Source organism: Trachypithecus francoisi, unplaced genomic scaffold (assembly GCF_009764315.1).
Source record: "Trachypithecus francoisi isolate TF-2019V2 unplaced genomic scaffold, Tfra_2.0 Lachesis_group15, whole genome shotgun sequence".
NCBI lineage: Eukaryota > Metazoa > Chordata > Mammalia > Primates > Cercopithecidae > Trachypithecus > Trachypithecus francoisi.
In genome coordinates, this window is record NW_022681460.1 from 60,605,930 (window position 1) to 60,628,984 (window position 23,055).

Sequence of the window (23,055 nt, forward strand, 5' to 3'; positions counted from 1 at the left end):
TGCCCTGTACATGAACATTCTTGCCTCCAAAACAGGAAAGCAGAACTATGAACTGTTTTGCCAATGTGCTCAGCAAATGAATACACTGGGGGCAGTGCTTAGTGATCAATTAAGTCAGGCAGATGGGATGTGCTTGCCTTACATGTACTTTGTCCTGGATATGGGCATCAAGGAAGAGTTTGATAACAATGAGAAGGAAGAGCAATAGGATTGAGGAAGTGGAGATGACACTTCCTCTTCTTTCGAAAGAGCTTTACTCTCTGATCAGCTTTGAATGTTAGTTCTGGGTTGACTGAGCCTCCAGAGCTAAGGCTGCTTTGAGTAGAATCCTCAAGCTTGGCCTCAGAGTACTATGAGGCTTCAGAATCCAGAAATAAAGAGACTACTCTTGGATTTACTCTCTTTGTATTGCATGTAAGTAACGTCACTCCTTGGCTGATGTGTGAGAGGTAATTGCTTGACAGATCAAGATGGCAAAGCAATGGATACCCTAGAACTCTCCTTAGAGCAGTGAGGTAAGAAATGTGGCTTTGGGGATATGGTATTCACTAAGCTCTCTGTAATCTGGGAAGCCAGGTGCTAAAGATTCTCTAATTCTGTGAAAGCTTTGAAAGAGGAGAGAGTTGTATACTCACTGTGCTTTTGTGTTTCTTAAATGGGTGTTGTCTTGATAGGTGTTTAGACTGCAGACCACAGGTTTGATTTAGAAAAGCACTATCCAGCATGTGTTTGGGTCCTGAGGAGTTCATTGGGGGAAGCGCTCTGGGGCCGCCCTCTTTCGAGAAAGTGTGTTCTTTGCGGGGGAGCTTCCTTTGCGTGGAGGCAACTGGGGGGCATTTTACTCTTACATAAAGATCTTGGGCTTGACACAATATCTCTGGTATGAAAATGATGGCTAGGTGTTGTTGGTTCAGAGGCTTTTAGTAAGGGTGTCTGGGGCACTTGATTTTTCTTTGCTGGGGTGTATGTGAAAGAATTTAATTATAGCAGGCAGAATTATAACCCCCTGAAGCATCTCTGACTACAGCAGTGGACTTTATTAGTCTTGAGTGGCCTATGTGTTCCTAGTGCTGTCCTTGATAAAGTCTAATTTCTATCCAGTTATTTATTTTATGTAGAAAATAGAAACGGAGGGCTGGGCACGATGGCTGACGCCTGTAATCCCAGTACTTTGGGTGACTATGGCGAGAGGATCACTTGAGGTCAGGAGTTTGAGACCAGCCTGGGGGCAACGTAATGAGACCTCATCTCTACAGGAAAAAAAAAAAAAGGACAAGAAAAGAAAATAGAAATAGAAGGCTGGGTGTGGTGGCTCACACTTGTAATCCCAGTACTTTGGGAGCCCAAGGCAGGTTGATCACCTGAGGTCAGGAGTTCGAGACCAGCCTAGCCAACATGGTGAAACCCCGTCTCTACTAAAAATACAAAAATCAGCTGGTCATGGGAGCATGCACCTGTAATCCCAGCTACTTGGGAGGCTGAGGCAGGAGCATTGCTTGAACCTGGGAAGCGGAGGTTAGAGTGAGCCTACATTGCACCACTGCACTCCAACCTGGGCGACAGAGCAAGACTCCATCTCAAAATAAAATAAAATAAAGAAGAAAACACAAAAAGAAAGAACACGCATTTCTTTCTGCTCACATCATGCAAGCAAGGAGGAAAAGGGTGTAAGTTTGTGTATGTGTTGATGAACTCATTCTTTAATTTACCTTTTAATTTTCTTCCATTCCTCTTTTTATAAATCAAGTGTCTTTTCTGGAGTGGGTCCATGTATGAACTATTTCAGGCAAGCTGTGTTAAGCAAATATATATCATCAGAGTATGGAAATAGGAAGTTCTTTCCTGCGGTAGTTTGCTGTGGCAATAAGAGATAAGAAATTACTTCATGACTATTGCCTGAGACTTTCCTTTTGACTCGTGTATCCTTTTGAATCAACAGCTCACTTCTGCTTTCCATCCAGCTTGGAGGCTCTGCAGTGTGAGCTGATAAATGAAGTACAGGTTAACAATTTGCAAGTAGGTCTAATGTAGCAAATGGTGTGTGTGTGTGTGTGTGTGTGTGTGTGTGAAGAAAAATCCTAAAAAATAAGCTTTTCAGCCTTAAAGAGAATCCTGCAAATGGAGGAGTTACTTATGCTCCCAAGTGCTCAGAACAGTGCCTGCTCTCAGTAAATATTTGTTGAATGAATGAATAACTGGGATAATTCATAAAATGAATGTGGTAGGAAAGCCATTGCTTTATCTCTGTTACTCAGGCACTTTAAAAAGTGAAGGTTAGAAAAGGTCAGAGGTAAGCAGGAGAGGAGAGTATGAAGGTGTAAAGAAAGGGTGTGTAGAACAGGGATCAGAAAAGTCCCTAGGTCAGTAAAGTAAAAGGGGTGGCAATACGTGGTGGTAGAGGTGGAGGTGGAGATAAAGGGCTTGGTGGTGGAATTGGTGGTGGTAGGGGAGGTGATGGTGGAAGTGACGGTGGAGATGGTAGAGGTGGTTGTGGAGGAGATGGTGGAGGTGGTGGTTGAGGTGGTGGTGGAGATGGTGGTTGGAGGTGATGGTGGAGGTGATAGATGGTAGAAGTGATGGTAGATATGGTGGAGGTGGTTGAGGAAGTGATGGTAGAAGTGACAGTACAGATGGTGGAGATGGTGGTTGGAGATGATGGTGGTAGAGGTGATGGTGGAAGTAATTACGGGAAGGTCAGTGTAATTTAGCCAAGAGAAAACACAGTTTAGGGGTCAGATATATCTGTTCAAAATCTGTATCTCTGAACCCACCAGCTCTATGACCTCTGAACCTATAAAGTGGTGACTATAACTTACTGACTTTTTGGGTTGTTGTATGAGGGTTAAAAATATGATTGCATTAAATGGCAGTTATCAATATCAGTTTTCAAGTTGCCACAGCCACGCTTAAAAATTTAATCACTAATTTGTCTTTTCTTCTTTATGCTTTGTGCATTTTCTGAATTTTATAAAGTGAAAGTGAGTTTTTAAAAGAATCATTAATTTAAAATAAATGTTACAAGCCTAGTTACCAGAATGGTTGAATACATGGTGGTATATAAAGAAATGTCATCAATAAAATGATATTTATGGAAATATTCTCATGATGTAATGCTAAGTCAAAAAAGGAGGAACATAACTTTTTCAACTATGTAAAAATACTGCAGAGAAGCAAGATTTGGGTGAAATGTGTTAAAATGTTAATATATGAACAGTGGACTTATAGCTCATGATTTTTCTTTTTCTTTTTTTTTTTTTTTTGAGATGGAGTCTCGCTCTGTCGCCCAGGCTGGAGAGCTCATGATTTTTCTTTCTTTGTACTTTGTACTCTATTTTTTTCCCAGATTTTTCATTAGTGAAACATACCTGAACTATTTTAGTAATATGAAAATAAAACAAATGTTGAAAGAAAATAAACAAGCCCGGTGCGGTAGCTCACGCCTGTCATCCCAGGACTTTGGGAGGCCAAGGCAGGCAGATCACCTGAGGTCAGGAGTTCAAAACCAGTCTGACCAACATGGCGAAACGCTGTTTCTACTAAAAATATAAAAATTAGCTGGGCATGGTGGTGGGCGCCTGTAATCCCAGCTACTCAAGAGGTTAGGCATGAGAATCGCTTGAATCCGGGAGGTGCGGTGAGCCGAGATCACGCAGCTGCACTCCAGCTTGGTCAATGAGGGAGACTTCATCTAAAAAAAAAAAAAAGAAATGGACAAAAATTTAACCCTCCTTAAGTCTTCCACCAACAGGACAACAAAAGCAATGTTTTAGTTATAGTGTGCTCAAGTTCATGGTTCATTGCAGTCTAAGAAATGACACTTAAAATTTATGTTATTTAGTCTTTGTAGGGGAATCCCCTTTGACAGTAAACCTGGTGCAGAATCATGTGTCAACTCTGAAGTGAGAAAAAGGAAACATGGTCCCACTGGGGCTGGCTGGTCTGATTAATTCCTAGAATGACCTGAAAATGGGTTATTTTCTCTGAATGATTTATAAATGCGTCTAAACCTGAGTTTGATGATTTCCTAAAAAATTCAATAGTCAATTCGTCAGTTACTAATTCTAAGTTCAATTTAAATCTCCCAGTATAATTGTAATTCATTTTTTAGGGAATGTTGCCATATCTTTATCATCTTGGTACGCATAGGGAGAGGTCATGAAAACATTTTTGTAGAGTCACGGGTTATTTTGTAGAGTCAAGAATTATTATTCCTGTTGTTAGAATCTTGGCCCTGCCATCTCACAGGGCCAGCAGGTCACCATGGAGTCCCTTATCAGGGACGTAAGCAAAATAAAATATTTTGGCTTGTAGGCATTGAAAAGAATCTTCTGCCTCTGTCTTAGAATCAATCTTTGCCTTAGAAAGGAGAGGTAGTTGGCAGACAAAAAGGCAAAGGGCTGAACAAATGTGAGCAAAGACAGGCCTCCTAGACTGACACAGGGATTGACACAGAAGCAGCTGAAAGGTGAAAAGTGAGCCAGCTTAAACTCAGCCCAAAGTTACTAGAATGTGGATGAGTCTTTCAAAAGAAGTCTGCATAAAGAATGACCAGATCGTCAAGGAAAACTAAGTCAAGTTAGAAATGAAAGAATTAATCAAAGAAACAAAAACCCAGCATGCACTAGGCGTCGAAATAGAAATGGCAGCATGATAGGATTCCCAACAGAGTCTACAGCATTTTCTGAATATTTCATATGTGGAGTGCTGAATAAAAACCAATGATATTACTGAGCGCTTGGTAGGTTCTAGACGCTGTGATCTGCACTTTTATTTTTACTTTTTAGTTTACATTTACATTTACAATTTCTTTTTCTTTCTTCAACTTTTAAGTTCCAGTGTACATGTGCAGGATATGCAGGCTTGTTACATAGGTAAATGTGTGCCATGGTGATTTGCTGCATAAATCAACCCAACATCTAGGTATTAAGCCCAGCATCCATCAGCTATTCCCGATGCCCTCCCTCTCCCCCCGCCCCCACAGGCCTCAGTGTGTGCTATTCCCCTCCCTGTGTCTATGTGTTCTCATTGTTCAGCTCCCACTTGTAAGTGAGAACTGCGGTATTTGGTTTCCTGTTCCTGCGTTAGTTTGCTGAGGATAATGGCTTCAAGCTCCATCCGTGTCCCTGCAAAGGACATGATCTCGTTCCTTTTTATGCTATTTCAGCCACTTCTTAAAACAGTTCTGGGAAATAGTACTATTGTTATCTCCATGAAATTGAAGCTTAGAAAGGTAAAGTCCTCTGCCTCAAACCGCCACAATAGGCAGGAGAGAGGGATTCAAACCCAGATCTTTGTGTCTCTGAGCCTGTGGCCTAACTACCATTCTACACATTACATTGTTTTCATTTATGTTAAAGTTTTTGTTACATAAATAGTGATTTGACATCAAGGGCGAGTCTGAGCAGAGCAGATTTGCTCTCTACTTTAAAACCGTCCAAGTGAAATTCTTTTCTGCTTTCTTAGGGAGGAGGTAGTGGAAAGGAGTTGTTCTTTTTTTCCAGGAAACTGTCTGTGCCTTGGCATGATTGCACATCCGTGATTGTCTTCTTAGGCAGCCAGGTGGTACCATGTAGGAAATGCTTCCAGCCAGCAGGGAGCAAAAGGGGACTGGGGGGACCTCAGAACCATCCCTCGGTAGTTCACAACCACAGTCAAGATATGTGACTGTTCCATCACCACGAGGATACCTCACGCTGCTCTTTCATAACCGTACCCAATCTAATTTAAAAAATATCCAATTTCCATTTTGAGTATTGTTGGACCCATATTGATGGGGCCTTCTATTAGGCTCAATTTTTTTAGTGGGAACACCACATATCAAAAGGTTAGGAGACTTCAGTGTCCTGCCTGTGGTATATAATAGTTTTGTGCTATAAGCAAGCATTTAACTTCTCCACGCTTGAGTTTTCTCATCTATAAAAGCTGAGATAAAAAATACCAAACCAGGCCAGGTGTGGTGGTTGATGCCTGTAATCCTAGCACTTCGTGAAGCCGAGGTGGGAGGATCGCTTGAGGCTAGGAGCTGAAGACCAGACTGGGCAATAAAGCAAGATCCCATCTCTACAAAAATAAGAAATGTGGCCAGGTGTGGTGATGTGTGGGCCTGTAATCCCAGCTGCTCAGGAGGCTGAGGCAGAAGGATCCCTTGAGCATAGGAGTTTGAAGCTGCAGTGAGCTATGATCATGCCACGGCTGTACAGCCTGGGCAACAGAGTGAGACTCTGTCTCTGAAAAAATAAAAAAAACTAACCAATTGCTTTGATGTATGGGCCAAATGAAAGTAAATATATATACTTAGAAGAAAACAAAAATATTATAAACCACTGGAGACCTTCTTGGAAGCTAATACAGGAGGTAAATAATGAAAGCAATTTTAAGTGCTAGTAATAAACCCATCTGTATTGCTGGCAAGCACTTCTAGGGGCCAAATTGAACATGACTCATTTCTATGAAGTTAACTTGTGGCATTGGGTCTCAAACAGTAGAGTCACTTCATCATTGAATGGGAGTAAATAAAGACACTCAACAATGAGACACATTTACAAAATGAAAATCAGGCTATTGTGAAATCTATAAAACGACTTCCTTTCATAAATGGAGTCTAGAGAGTGATCCCAGATTATCATGACAATTTGGTTACTTGTTAGATATGGAACATTAGTGTCTATTTGGGGTGATATTTACTTACCTCAGTTTCTATTGAAAGAAAAGTTCAAATATTCTGAAAATGATGCAATGTGATGGAACTTTGATCCACATGTAAAATCTAAGGCTGCAATCTAAGTGTATAGCAAGTGGAAACTTCTCAATAAATGGATGTTATATCATTTTAGTGGTTCATCTGTAATTGTTGATCACTTTGATCCATAAATTTAGGCTGGTACCTGCATAAGTACTTTAATGACAGCATAAATAGCCATGATTTCCAGCATATTCTTGAGTTTCTCTGTGACATAAGAATCTCTTAAATCCCCTTTTCAGATTTGAAATCCCCAATTTCAAAATGGAAATTGAATTGCCCTGATTCCTATTACATGATTATCCCTAGCAGAACAACATTCTTTTAACAGGTAAATATCATTATAGGAAGCTAATTCATTTAATCTGTGCAAAACTAAAAATATCTTTTTTCTCCTTCTCTTAATTGATCCATATTTAATTTTTGTTAGACTTGTTAATTTTATATAATCTTTTTCTAAACATGCAGTAGAAACCTGTGACTAGATAGATTTTTTTCAAATTTGGACAGGGTAGAAGTTCTTTTTTTCCTGACTATTGTGAAGGAGACTGCATTCTTAGGAGTTTTATGCACTGATCTCTAATGCCAGAGAGGACTAGAACATTTAACTACTTATAAGCAAATGTACATATATTAATAGAGACTGAACCTTAGTCTAAAACAGGAAAATAGGCCAGGCACAGTGGCTCACGCCTGTAATCCCAGCACTTTGGGAGGCTGAGGTGTGAGGATCACTTGAAACCAGGAATTCGACCCACCACTTTGGGAGGCTGAGGTGAAAAGATCACTTGAGCTCAGGAGTTTGAGATCAGCCCAAGCAACATATAGCAAGACCTCATCTATACTAAAAACAAAACAAAACAAAACAAAAATTAGCTAAGTGTGGGAGAGCATGCCTGTAGTCTCAGCTGCTCAGGAGATGGAGGCAGGAGGATCACTTGAGACCAGGATACTGAGGTTGCAGTGAGCGATGACCATACCACTGCATTCCTTCCAGGGTGACAGACAACGACCCTGTTTCAATAATAATAATAATAAGATAGAATAATACAAACCTCTGAGAAAGGAAAAAAGATGAAACCAACCAAAACACTTCCCAGGAACCTTAATTTAACATTATTCACTCCTATAGAATATAATTCTATGTAAAGTGTCACAGTTTATCCAAAGATAAGCTGTACTTATACAAAGTTATGTTTTAAGGAGAAAATCAGTAATTATTTGAAAAACTAAGCAAACAGTTATAAACATGAAAACCGTATGTTTTAGGCTACTTGTTTATGATTATTCTGTTTGAATAGCTCAGACTACAGCACACTATTGGGTAAATCTGTAATAGTTTTATGGACTGATGAGAATATATATAATCTCAACAATTTCTTGAACATGTTTGAAGATCCTGCTATTCTAGCAGATTAAATGATTGCAGCAGGAACATTGCATTTATTCACTGGAAGTGCAAGTCATTTGTAACAACTTTGTTCTTTCCACCAATTAAAAGCCTGAAGCAAATGATATTAAGGACCTTATTTTCTGGTTCCTTGTTAAGTCACAAATCCCAACCTCTTTTTTTATCCTGATAAAAAATAGTCAAAGAGTTGTTCTTACTAGTGGTTGTGAATGCTAACCATATAATATGATAAGGACTCACTTTTGAATATTCAACATTCACCAAATACTTATTGAGTACCTAATATTTTCCACATAATGTGCCAGGTATTTCATTACAATTAAACGGACAAGATCACCTTTGAAATTCCCCTGGAATCGTGTGAATTAGTATTGTCTCTTGGTTAGACTCAGTTATAGCCAGTCTATCAAAGAGAAATGTCTGAACTTGAACTCTCTTGGTCAAATACGGTCACAGTTTTCCAGCTAGAGCTGGATTTTACTCTGGAACACAGTTACCAGCGTTTTCTGCACTTAGATTTTCAACTTGATTAATCAACTGGAGCAGCTTTTGCGTAGGTAATGGGGACTTGAGGGAGGGACTGTCAAACAAGGTTTGAGCCAGGCACTTGAGTACTAGTTTTATTTTGTGAACATTCACAAACATTCCAAAGTTATGTACAAATTAGTTGCCTTGAGAGGGACGCTGGAGTCCCAGATATTCTGAGCTGAGAAGCCAGCACGGGGAGAGAGACACCAAGTCACCAAAACACAGTAAGTGAGCTGAGTAATGAAGGCTCAGCGACTCCAGATTGCCTTGAAGTGACTTTGCTTTCAGGTTGGCATTAGCTGTAGTCACAGGGTCCTAGACATGGGGTGTAGTAATTTCCACCTTGCGTTGCATCCTCTTTGTGTTCTGTGCATTGGGAGCAAGTTGGCAAGCGATTCTTCCGTCAATCTCAGTGGACTTCACGGATTGAGCACCAAACCACTGTTTACTCCCCACAAGCTCACGTTTCTTATCATTGTGGAGGTGGCCTTTTGCCAATGGATGGATGCTCCTGGCCCATGAAACATTCTAGGCAATGCCTGGAACTTTCTGGGCAGTAGAAGTCACTGATGTGAGCCTTAGAGGAAGGCAGAAAATAGAGTCCAAGAGGACTCCTTCTTTCTATAGGTTGGTGAAAAGTAGTTTTTAATGGCAAAACCTGCAACTACTTTTGCACCAACTAATAATTGCAGCTCCTTCAACAGGCCATGCAGGCCTTCCCCAGCCTCACTGGCTGTGTGGCACATGGAGGTAATATATACTGTCCTCTTGCTGTTTGCAAGGGACTGTGTTAAAGGCTTTACATTCATTATCTATTTTTTTAAATCAAATAGCTCTAGGAAGTGCTGTTATTATTAACTACTTCCCTTTTTCTGATGAGAAAACACAGGTTCAGAGAACTTCAAACCTGGCTCGAGGTCACCCAGAAATAGTACAGTCAGGGTCCCAACCCCAATAGTTTGACTCTGGGGTCCGAATTTGAGCCTAGGCGTGTTTGACCTGAGAGTCCAGTATATAGCGGCCCTGAGGGAATGTACTATAATATAAGGAAAAGGATGCTACATAATTTCTTATTTTTGGATAAGGTTGTTTTGTGCTTGTCCACCTTTGTCTCCATTCCTGGAGCTGAGAATGTGTGTAATCCAACCCCAGTGAGGCCAGAGCAAGCTTGTTTGGGTGAATAATGATTTTAGGAGTGCTCAGCCCAGATTTGCCTGAACCTTGAGGAAAATCTCATTCCCAAAGACACTTCCAGATCAAAGCTGAGGAGAGTTGGGGTTGAGGGTGATGGAGCATTGTTTCTAATAATTTAGATTGAAAAGGGGAAGAAAACAGAGATTAAAACATAGTAAGGCAGAGTTTTGAGAGGATGTGTTTGGATAGGGATACAGTCTGACCACCCAAATCTTATCTTAAACTGTAATCCGAATTGTAATCCCCATGTGTTGGGGGAGGGAACTTGTGGGAGGTGATTAGACCATGGGGGCAGTTCCTCATGTTGTTCTCACGATAGTGAGTGAGTTCTCACGAGATCTGATGGTTTTATAAGAGGTTTTCCCCTGCTTTGCTCTGCACTTCTCTCTCATGCTGCCACGTGAAGAAGGACATGTTTGCTTCCCCTTCCACCATGATTGTAAGTTTCTTGAGGCCTCCCTGGCCATGCGGAACTGTGAGTCAATTAAACCTCTTTCCTTTATACATTACCGAGTCTCAGGTATTTCTTCAGAGCAGCATGAGAATGGACTAACACAGATAGTCCATGCATTCTTTCTAATTATTATACAACTAGAAAAAGTTCTTGAATAAAAGAAAAGATTAGCATATGCTAAATTAGAAAAAAGGAGAGAAGAAATAATCTCTTGTTTTTTTTTTTTTTGTTTGAGACGGAGTCTTGCTCTGCCACCCAGGCTGGAGTGCAGTGGCCAGATCTCAGCTCACTGCAAGCTCCGCCTCCCGGGTTTACGCCATTCTCCTGCCTCAGCCTCCCGAGTAGCTGGGACTACAGGCGCCCGCCTCGTCGCCTGGCTAGTTTTTTGTATTTTTAAGTAGAGACAGGGTTTCACCGTATTAGCCAGGATGGTCTCGATCTCCTGACCTCGTGATCCGCCCGTCTCGGCCTCCCAAAGTGCTGGGATTACAGGCTTGAGCCACCGTGCCCAGCCAGAAATAATCTCTTTAGGCAAACACTTTGAATTCAACCTCATAGTAAAATGTGTTATCCACTTTCTTGATATCTAGAGCTTAAATTTTTAAAAATAATTATTTTTCCTTAGTACACATAGAATGCATTTTATTGCCAATGACACAGATAAGCAAGGAAAAGATAAATACTTTTCATGATCTAATAACCTTGAAGTAATTATAGTTAACATTTTGATGTAAAATTTTCAATGTTTTTGCTTTTTAAAAATGTACATGTGAGGCCAGGTGCAGTGGCTCACACCTGTAATCCCAGCACTTTGGGACACTGAGGTGGGCAGAGGGCATGAGCTCAGGAGTTTGACACCAGCCTGGGAAACATGGTGGAACCCTGTCTCTACCAAAAAGTATACAAAAAATTAGCCAAGCGTGGTGGCGCATGCCTGTGGTTTCAGCTACTTGGGAGGCTGAATTGGGAGGATTACTTGGCACCACTACACTCCAACCTGGGTGACAGAGTGAGACCCCATCTCACAAAAGAAGTGTGTATTTACAAAAAAAGAGATACAAGTGTATTTTAATATATTAAAGTCATATTCCTAACACATCGTATATTTTAGATACAAAGATTTACCATATGGGGTACAGTAGCCAACGTTTTTGAATGGATAGATGAAGAGATTTCTTTCTTCATGATAACTGCCCATAGGAAAGCTCAGATATTCAGAATTATTAAATACTGAAGAACTGACAAATCTAAGACATTTTCAACCAAAAAATGGTGAGCAGTCATGTAAAACAAAAGAAAGCAGAAGTTAATGAAAGAACAAAAAGTGGTTGAGGCATGTTTTGGGAGGTGTCATAGCAGGTGGCAGCAGCTATGGATTATTCTCATAATCCATATGAGAGATGAGAAAGTGGATTATTCTCAATTGGCTTGCATTGTTTTTTGCAATTTTATTTTGGTGTTTCGTGGTCCTGGAGACTAGTAGGGCTCTGATCTCCATGTGATTTTAAGCTTGTCGTATCATCACGCATGTAAAATTTTTGAGTTATCTGACTGTAAGAAAGATAATGTCTTAAGCCTAGAATTTCTGTTCAGTCCCCTGAGACATTCATCCCGATTCAGCAAATATTTGTGTAAAATTTTCTCTGTATTAGGCATTGTGAAGAATATAAAATGAATACTAGAAAATAATAGTTACTACAAATATCTTGCTAATTTACAGTGACAACAAAACACACACATGAAACAGTAAATAAAAGAACCGACTGGGTGCGGTGTCTCACGCTTGTAATCCCAGCACTTTGGGAGGCCAAGGCGGGTGGATCACCTGAGGTCAGGAGTTTGAGACCAGCCTGGGCAACACGGTGAAACCCTGTCTCTACAAAAAGTATTAAAATTAGCTGGGTGTGATGGCGTGTAGGAGGATTGCTTGAAGCCAGGAAGAGGAGATTGCACCACTGCATGCCAGGCTGGGTGACAGAGTGAAACCCTGTCTCAAAAAAGAGCAACAACAACAAAAAAGACCCAAAGTGACATGTGATTGTCATGGTGAACAGTGTAGAGAATAAGTATGCTAAACGTTAGAGAGAGCGTGATCCAGGAGCCTGTAACGGTGGAGAAAAAAGTTGAGTAACAACTTCTGTTCTGTTCAGAAAAAAGGGGAAAGTTTCAGGTGAGGGGAGAAGAGAGATAACCATGAAAGTCAGTAGGAAAATGTAGGCTCAGAGCTCTCCCCGGGTGCCATCTGTAATGGTACTTGGGATTCGTGCTCCAGCATATTGGTCACTCCTATACCAGGAAGAATCTTGGACCCCGGAGGGAAGACCTTTATGCTGCCAGTTGCTAAACCCGTGAACGTGGGGTTTTCTTCATGTCTTAGTTTCTCCATTTGTGAAACGGGGAGCCTCATATCTTTACATGCCCCAAAGTCATTGGGGCCTCTATGAGAGAATGTGTTTGAATGAGATTTTTCAGTTGAAAAACAGGATGTAAGTATCTTTGGTGATAATGATTTACTGGATATACAGATGGAAGAAAAGCACAAAACCAGGACATGAAAGGACAGTGACGTCCTCATGATATGGCTCCGCTGAGGGGAGGAACACCAGGGATCTTGACTTATATGAATTAGATAAAACGACATGGACACATGTGGAGTGGTTTTAAGAAGCAGAAAATTTAATAGGCAAGAGATAAGGGAGACGAAAGAAAGAAGAATCTCCCGTGTACAGACACAGAGGGAGGAGGGCTCCAAAGCCGAGAGGAGACTCCCAGTGTGGTGGAAAACAGCCAGTTTTATGAGGAGGCTGGAGGGGGCGGTGTCTGATTTGCACAGGGCTCAGGGGATTGGTTTGACTAGGCATGTCATTCATGAAACATGCAAAAAAACTGGCCCTCCCACCTTAGTCTTTTAATATGCAAATACAGGGCGCCATGATGTTCTGCACACTTGGGGATATGTAGGGGTGCCCATGCTGCCAGGCACACATCTGGGCAAGGGCAAGAGGACAATCGTGGGAATTTCCAGGTTGGGTGGACCCAGTTTGTAATGGCTCGCATTTGCATATCAAAGATTGCCAGCCCAGTTCTAAGAGCCAAGGGTTTCCTGCTAGACAAGAAACGTTTCTGGAGCTGCTTTATAAGGGATGAAAATGTTCCAAGGACCCCTTTTCCGCTCTATCTGCCTAAGATAATTTCCTAATAACTCCTACAGCAGTCACAGCACACCCGGGTCAATGTGAGTAATTTTAGAGACAGAGTGAGTGCATAATTGGGTCAGATTGGCAGAGGAAAGAAGGCTGGTTGATAGGTTGAGGCCCCTGAGACTTCTCTGATCAGCATGGAGAAATGGTGGGAAGTGAGGTGACTTGGGGAGGAAAAGCTTTCCCAGGGAAATGGAGCATTTTGGAAGTCTGCAGATAGGGAGAGTTTTCATACATTTGTATTTCACCTAATAAAACGGCACTTTCCTGAGTTTTGTGGGCAAAGCATGATGTTAAATCTTTTAACATCTTCTTGCCACTAATTGAATAGGAGGAAAAGGAAATTTCTTCTTTTTCTTCTTATTTCCTTTTTTTTTGAGACGGAGTCTCACTCTGTCGCCTGGGCTGGAGCGCAGTGGCCGGATCTCAGCTCACTGCAAGCTCCGCCTCCCGAGTTTACGCCATTCTCCTGCCTCAGCCTCCCGAGTAGCTGGGACTACAGGCGCCCACCACCTTGCCCGGCTAGTTTTTTGTATTTTTTTAGTAGAGACGGGGTTTCACCATGTTAGCCAGGATGGTCTCGATCTCCTGACCTCGTGATCCGCCCGTCTCGGCCTCCCAAAGTGCTGGGATTACAGGCTTGAGCCACCGCTCCCGGCCTTACTTCCTTTTTGTATCCCTAGAAGCACATGACATAATGCTCAACAAAAAGCAAAAAGATGCAGTGGCTTTGAGAAATATTATGATAACTGAAATGAGTGACTGAGGCAAGGGGCTCAATGAATCGAGGTTTATTAGGCCAGCTTTAGGGAGTTTCTGGGAAAAACTCGAGCCGTAAACACGTCTGTGGCTGTTTTCCCTTCCTTCCTTCCTTCCTTCCTTCCTTCCTTCCTTCCTTCCTTCCTTCCTTCCTTCCTTCCTCCCTCCCTCCCTCCCTCTCTCTCTCCCTCTCTTTCTCTCTCTTTCTTCTTTCTTTTCTTTCTTTCTTCTTCTTCTTCTTCTTTTTTTTTTTTAAAGCATCTGGCTCTTTTGCCAAGGCTGGAGTGCAGTGGTGGGATCCCAGTTCACTGTAGCCTTCAGCTCCTGGGCTCAAGTGATCCTCCTGCCTCAGCCTCCTGAGTATCTGGGACTATAAGCACATCTGACCAAGCCTGACTAGTTTTCTTGTGTTATTTTCTGTAGAGACAGGATCTCGCCATATGCCCAGGCTGGTCTTAAACTCCTGGACTCAAGTGATCCACTGGCCTCAGCCTCCCAAAGTGTGGCATTGCAGGCGTGAGCCACCATATTCAGCCTTGTGGCTGCTTTTCTGAAGAGATATTTAGGAGGTTTAGTATTTACACATTTCCTTAAAGAGGGAAAGAGGCTGGATGCAGTATCTCATGCCCATAATCCTAGTACTTTTGGAGGCTGAGGCAGAAGGATCACTTGAGACTAGGAGTTTGAGACCAGCCTGAGTAACACAGCAAAATTCAGCCCTGCCTGCCTCCCCTTCCTCAGCCCCCCACCCTGCCACCGTTTCTCCAAAAAATGAAAAAAATTGCCAGGTGTGGTGGTGCATGCCTGTGATCCCAGTTACTTGGGAGGCTAAGGTGGGAGGATCACTTGAGTCGCAGAAGTTAAGGCTGTAGTGAGCTATGATCATGCCACTCCTCTCCAGCCTGAAAAGGGGAAGGCATGTAGGGAGAGGGGCAGGTAGGTAGTAAGAGGAATGGTTACATTCTTGTGAGACTTTAGTCAATGTCCAGAAATCTACATTTTACATAAGACAAGATGAATAATAGAATTAAAAAAAAAAAAAAACACAGGGAGTAAAGGAAAACTCAATTATGCAGAGGTCTTTGGGTAAGTGGAGGTATGATTGATCTTGTCTTTGTTCTGTACCTGGGGAAAAAAAGCTTGTAATGACGTTATTGGTATGGAATCAAACAGACTTCAGGTTTAGGAGCTAGACTTAGACTGCAGACCTAAAGTATAATTGGCATGTCCATGGTTATGGGAGGCCAGCAAATAATTTACTTCAAACGATCTGTGGGAACAGTCTTGAAAGATGCCTGAGGCCTTTTGCCTTTCTGTGGGGGTCTGGGTAATGCATGCCAGTAACAGCTATTCATTTGAAAAAGGATGTTGCATGACTCAACCTCTATGATTAACCTCTTTGACATAAGGGGTTTGGAAGTTCTGAGATATTTAAATTTTCCTTTACGTTATCAGTACAATAGGGTAGTAGCTGGAGCTCAGGCAGCAGTTGGAGGCTTACATATCACACTCTTCTTTTTAGGTGAAGGCATACAGACACTATAAATTATTAAGGTTTAATGCAATCAACTCAGAATGAGTGGTGGTAATGATAAAGCAGGAATGAAGAACACATCCACACAATCTATAAAGGTTCATTCCAACTGTAGTGTTTGAGTAATTTCTTCCCTAATTATCTAATAGATTTCGCAATTAGTTTTATCTTCCCTTATGCATTGAACCTTCCAGTGGACACAGGAAAAAAAGCCAAAGGAGGAAGAAAGATGAAAAAGGAGGAAGCTTGGGAAATTCACACACTCTATTAAAGGATCCGGAACTGATTTAGCCTGGCAAACTTCCTGCCTGTTTTGTTCATTGCACTCTGTTCAGACTGCTCTGAAAGGCTCCATTTCGGCCAAATCTAGGATCTTTCTCATGCTAATCTTTCTGGATTCAGCGTTCCTTTCAATATCAATCATAACCTCCATCCCCAAATGATCCCTTCTGTAGGCTTCAAGCCCCAGGGCTTTCAGCCTCTTCCACCCTGGTGACTTGTACTCCATCTCTCTCAAACTTTTTCTTTTAACTATGGGCTCTTATTTGATTTGGTTCTTGGCACCCTGTGTTGCTGTCCCTAGTGTGAAAGGAAAATATCTTGGGCCCCCCAAATCACTAAGCTAAGAGGAAAACTCAAGCTGGAAACTGCTTATGGCAAACCTGCCTCCCAGTCTATTCAAAGTTATTCCTCTGCTGACTGTGATAAATGCGTATCTGATGGCCTTCTTTGAAAAGACTGATCAGCGACTCAGAACAACACAACAGCTTGTCTGCCACCTATCTGTGACCTGGAAGCGCTCTCTCCAGTGTGAGCCTTCCTGCCTTTGCTTCAAGTTGTTCCGCCTTTCGGACCTAACCAATGTACTTCTTACATATCTATACTTTATATATACATGAAATATATAAATATAATATGTATACACATGCATATATACACATATATATGTATTTATTTCTGTTTTTTTTTTTTTTTGAGATGGAGTTTTGCTCTTGTTTCCCAGGCTGAGTGCAATGACGTGATCTCGGCTCACTGCAACCTCCACTTCCCGGATTCAAGCGATTCTCCTGCCTCAGCCTCTGGAGTAGCTGGGATTACAGGCATGCGCTATCACGCCTGGCTAATTTTGTATTTTTAGTAGAGACGGGGTTTCTGCATGTTGGTCAGGCTGATGTCGAACTCCCAACTGCAGGTAATCAACCCACCTTGGCCTTCCAAAGTGCTGGGATTACAGGCGTTAGCCACTGCGCCTGGCTGTTCTCACACATTTTAATTGATATCTCATGTCTCCCTAAAATGTATAAAACTGGCTGGGCTCAGTGGCTCAAGCCTGTAATCCCAGCACTTTGGGAGGCTGAGGCGGGCAGATCACCTGAGGTTAGGAGTTTGAGACTAGCCTGGCCAACATGGCGAAACCCGTCTGTACTAAAAATACAAAAATTAACTGGGTGTTGCTGGCGTGCACCTATAATCCCAGCTACTAGGGAGGTTGGGGCAGGAGAATTGGTCTAACCTGGGAGGCAGAGGTTGCAAGGAGCCGAGATCACACCACTGCACTCCAGTCTGGGCGACAGAGCGTGACTCCATCTCAGTAGTAATAATAATAATAATAATAATAAATTAAAAAATAAAATCTATAAAACCACACTGTGCCCTGACGACGTTGGGCAGATGTCGTCAAGACTTCCTGAGGCTGTGTCACGGGCACGCATCCTCAACCTTGGCAAAATAAACTGAGACCTGTCTCAAATTTTCAGGGTTCATTCTAGAGACTCTCTCAGGAAGTTCCCTAGCCTCAAGTATCTTCAACTGCTACTCTGCAATATGTTGAGGACCCATCTTTCCAGCCTTGATCTAACTCTAGATCCCCACTCAGTTTCCTCGTGCTATCAGGTTTCCCCCACTCACATTACTGACATTATTTACAACTTGAACATGCTTGAAATTAAATTATCACTTGGCCAGGTGCGGCAGCTCACGCCTGTAATCCCAGCACTTTAGGAGGTGAGGTGGGTGGTTCACTTGAGCCCAAGCATTCTAGACCAGTCTGGGTTACATAGTGAGACCCCATCTCTATAAAAATAGTTTTTAAAATTAGCTGGATGTGGTGGTGGTATGTGCTTGTAGTCCCAGCTACTCAGGAGGCTGTGTGGAAGAATCACTTGATCCTAGGAGTTTGAGACTGAAGTGAGCTACGATTGCACCACTGCACTCCAGTCTGGGTAACAGAAAGAGAACCTCTCAAAAAAAAAAAAAAAAGGAAAAAAAAAAAAAAGGCCAGGCTTAATAGCTCATGCCTGTAATCCTACCACTTACCACTTTGGATGGGAGCAATGCTTGAGGCCTGGAGTTTGAGACCAGCTTGGGCAATATAGCAAGTCCCAGTCTCTAAATTAAAAAAAAAGATTAAAAAAATGATAAAAGTAAGTAAATAAAATAAATTATTACTCAATGTACTCTTGCTGTTCTTATGCTATTTTGAGAATTCATGGACAGTGGATTGGACCAAACGAACTTGGTTGAATTTATTTTTAAAAAAATGATTAGGCTCTTCTCCTCTCTCATTTATAGGTTAACACACCTGTATCCAATTATATTGGTCAAAATTAAATAATGAGATTCAGAAAATATGATCAAGTATAGAGTTTATTTTAACCTAAATTTTGAGAATGGCCCCCCAGGAGCACAGATTCAAGTTGCCCTGAATATACACTCTGATTAGCAGCAGTTACAGGTGGGTTTTTAAAGGAAAAAAGAAGAGGCAGTTCCTAAATTGTTTATCGATAATTTACATTGAAATAACAAGCTATTCATTGGCAGCAATGTACGTTGTTTTTTGTGCATGAAGATAATGGGTGAGGCAGCTAGGCAGGAACAAAGTGATTTTATTTTTCTTATTTTTTTAGAAGCAGGGTCTCGCTCTGTCACTCAGGCTGGAGTGCAGTGTTGCAGTCTCAGCTCATTGCAACCTCCACCTCCCGGGCTCAAGCGATCCTCCTGTCTCAGCCTCCTGAGTAGCTGGGACCACAGGTGTGCTTCACCATGCCTGGAATTTTTTGTATATCTTTTGGAGACAAGTTTTCATCATGTTGCCCAGGCCAGTCTCAAAATCCTGGGTTCTAGTGATCTTCCCCTTTGGCCTCCGAAAATACCGGGATTTTCGTTATGGGGCAGTTAACATTTAGAGGTCCAGATCAGGCATTTATCAGCCCACAGCTACGGGGTAGATGGGTCAGATAGTTTGGAGATCCCAATTCACCCTTAGTTGGAAGGATTTGATTGTCTAACTCATACATCAGCGTTAGTAACTCATAACAATTTAAAGACCTTCTCTTTTCAAACATGTGCTCATTTTAACCCAGATATAGCAGCACAAAGAGTCTAGCAGTAAAAAGTCTAGGCTGTGAACAGTTATCGCTAACAAGATGAACACATTTGGAAAATCACCGAAACTCTTTGGATCTCAGTTCTCTATCCATAAAGTGGCGGAGTTAGAGTCCATGAAGTCAGAATTTCTTCTAGCTAAAGTATGTTTGGTATCTATGATTCTATAAAGAAAGCCTTGGTATAAGGCATCAAAGGCAAGTGAATAGGGTTCTACAACCCACCCAAGTGCAAGGCTAGGAATACATACCCCATGGGAAGACCCAGGCTGGGAGGCACCAGGGAGCAGAAGATCAATAGACTTGAATTCAAACTTTACCTAGATGATAAATCAACAGAGACAACTTATTGATGAAGGTCAGGCAATAGAATGTTCTAGAGTGGGGAAACCTTACATAAGAGACCTAAAGTTCAAGCCTCAACTTAGCCATTCAGTAGAAGGGTGGCCTTGGACAGGCTACTTAACTCTTCTGAGCCACAGTTTCCCCAATGGGTGTATTACTATCTGGGATTACAGGCAGGAACCATGGTCCAAAGTGACTTAAAACAAGTGCCCCCAGGGCAAGGGTGGTATGGTATGTCACTGAAGTCCTTTACTCATGTCTTTCTGGGCCTGATCACTTTTGTGTATGGCACAAAGCTTAGACTGCTCAGAGCTAGTTTTCTTCTCACATTGTATAGCACTGAGTTCACACATTTGTCCTTAGGTCAAAATAGCTTTGTTAACACTTTTCTTCCTAGCCAACCTGGTTCCTCCCCCCTCCCCCTTCTCCCCAGTAAATAGCGGAAATTTGACTGTGGCCAAATCTCTTTCCTCGTTGCTGTGCCTCTTTTTTCACAATAACTCACATACATTGGCTAATTCAGCTGCTGAGACCTGGCCTCTTTTCCTGCCCTGTAGCTTGTGTCTTGTCTCCTGGTATAAAAGAGAGACTCAGAGATTCTTTTGCTTATCTGAATGTCATTGCATGGTCTTGGGCTTTGAGTAAATGTGACAAAGATTCAGGTTTAGCAATCTTTTTATTATTCAGACGTTTCCATGGAAAGGCAGTCCCTCTTTCTCTTGGAAAGACTAGAGAAGTTACTTACATTCACACTCAGTGTCTATGGCTAACGAATGGGCAAAGTAGAATGCTGTTTTCTCAAAAGTCTTTTCCTAGCCTTTTTCTTTCCATTTTTGCTCTATTTTGAGAAGGAAAATATCCTTCTAAATCATAAATGCCTGTTTGCATGGAACTTCTGAGCTCAGGCTCAGAAGTTTAATAACTCAGAAGTTTTATAATTTATTGAGTGTGCTTGTGCACATTTTTTCTTTTTTACTGATGTATAATATTTGTTCATATTTATGGATTACATATGATAATTTGTTACATCCATAGAATGTGTGAGGATCAAGTCAGGGTTACTTAGGGTGTCCATCACTTCCAGTATTTATCATTTCTATGTGGTGGGAACATTTCAAGTCCTCTCTTATAGCTATTTTGAAATATATAATACAGTGTTATTAACTGTAATCACTCTACTCTGCTATTGAATATAACACTTATTCTTTCTAGGCCAGGCGTGGTGGCTCATGCCTGTAATCTCAGCACTTTGGGAGACACTGAGGTGGGAGAATCACTTGAACCCAGGAGATCAAGACCAGCTTCAACACAGTGAGACGTCGTTGCAACAAAAATTTTTTAAAAACTAAGCAGGGCATGGTAGCACATGCTTGTAGTCACAGTTATCTGGGAGGCTGAGGTGGGAGGATAGCTTGAGACTGGGAAGTCGAGGCTGCAGTGAGCTGTGATTATGCAACTGCACTTCAGCCTGAGTAACAGAGTGAGACCTTGGTCTCAAAAAAAAAATAAGAAAGAAAGAGAACTTTTCCTCCTATCTAACTGTATGTTTGTATGTTTGTATCCACTGACCAATCTTTCTTCATCCTCCCAATACACACACCCTTCCCAGTTACTGGTATCTATCATTCTATTCTCTACCTCCATGAGATCAACCTTTTTAGCTTCCACATATGAGTGAGAACTTGTGATATTTGTCTTTCTGTGCCTGGCTTATTTTACTTAACATAATTACCTTCAGTTCCATCCATATTGCTGCAAATGATGTGATTTCATTCTTTTTTATGGCCAAATGATATTCCATTGTGTACATACACCACATTTTCTTCATCCATTTGTCCACTGATGGACACTTAGGTTGATTCCATGTCTTTGCTATTGTGGATAGTGCTACAGTAAACATGCAAATACAGATATTCCTTATGTATACTGATTTCTTTTCCTTCGGATAAGTACCTAATAGTGGGAATGTGGGAGCATGTGGTAGTTCTATTTCTAGTTTTTAAAGAAATCTTCATACTATTTTCCACCCTATTCACTTGCCTTTGATGCCTTATAACAAGGCTTTCTTTATAGAGTCGTAGATACCAAACATACTTTAGCTAGAAGAAATTCTGACTTCATGTACTCTAACCCTGCCACTTTATGGATAGAGAACTGAGATTCAAAGAGTTTCGGTGATTTTCCAGAATCCTAGACTTTTTACTGCTAGACTCTTTATGCTGCTATATCTGGGTTAAAATGAGCACATGTTTGAAAAGAGAAGGTCTTTAAATTGTTATGAGTTATTAACACTGATGTATGAGTTAGACAATCAAATCCTTCCAACTAAGGGTGAATTGGGATCTTCAAACTATCTGACCCATCTACCCCGTAGCTGTGGGCTGATAAATGCCTGATCTGGACCTCTAAATGTTGGCTGCCTGACAATGAAGACTACACCATGTGTTTTTGAAGATTCTTTCAGTTTTTCTCATTTCTGTGTCTTTGTCTACAATGAAGTGCCATCCATTGTACATGAAGATGGTGAATATACTTTATTTATTTCTCTCTCCTAATACTCATTTATTTATTTATTTCTCTCTCCTAATACTTATTTCTGTTAAGCCCTTGCATGTTGTATGAGATATTAGGGTGGAGGGGCAGTCTGTAACTAAAGAAATGTATTAGTCATGGTTCTCTAGAGGGATAGAACTAATAAGATATATATACACACACACACATATACACATATATATCCATATATATATGCGTGTGTGTGTATATATATATGTATATATAAAGGGGAGTTTATTAAGTATTAACTCACACAATCACAAGGTCCCACAATAGACCACCTGCAAGCTGAGGAGCAAGGAGAGCCAGTTTGAGTCCCAAACTGAAGAACTTGGAGTCTGATGTTCAAGGGCAGGAAGCACGCAGCATAGGAGAAAGATGTAGGCTGAGAGGCTAAGCCAGTCTCACTTTTGCATGTTTGTCTGCCTCCTTATATTTGTTGGCAGCAGGTTAGATTGTGCCCACCCAGATTAAGAGTGGATCTGCCTTCCCCAAATCACTGACTTAAATGTTAATCTCCTCTGGCAACACCCTCACAGACACACCCAGGATCAATACTTTGCATCCTTCAATCCAATCAAGTTGACACTCAGTATTAACCATCACAAAAAACATCTAAATGAATTGGCTTGTTTGAAGATCCAACACATGACTTCAGTTCCAGTAACACCCTGAACATCATCAGGAAATGAAGTTAATCTAGCGTTGGGAGCCTAAGATGAGAGACGAGCCTAAGTTTCTAAAGTTTCCAGAAGGCAGGAGTGAATTGGGGGTAAAAAATGCTGGGTTTTCTGTTAGATCAATTTTTTTTTCAACTTTTTCTAACCAAGATCCCCTTAGCGTTTCCATCACGCCTGCTTAAAGCTCAGATGAGCATCAAGTTGTTGTAAGGCATTTTGAGGCCCTTCCGATCACACATATTTTTACTGACAGCTTTCTCTGACCTTGTAATGTG

General features: G+C 41.4%; 1 protein-coding gene across 6 annotated transcripts in view; it reads left to right on the plus strand.

Annotated features, from left to right (window-relative positions):
• The first annotated feature begins 269 nt into the window (after window positions 1–269).
• IPCEF1 (interaction protein for cytohesin exchange factors 1) overlaps window positions 270–23,055 on the plus strand; it is a 204,807-nt gene continuing 182,021 nt past the window's right edge. For 3 of the 6 annotated variants that reach the window (XM_033234991.1, XM_033234994.1, XM_033234997.1), the window contains exon 1: window positions 270–414. The gene's annotated coding sequence lies outside the window, so the exon portion shown is untranslated. The remainder of the gene's footprint in view (window positions 415–23,055) is intronic. The other 3 variants (XM_033234993.1, XM_033234995.1, XM_033234998.1) reach the window with 1 other exon arrangement.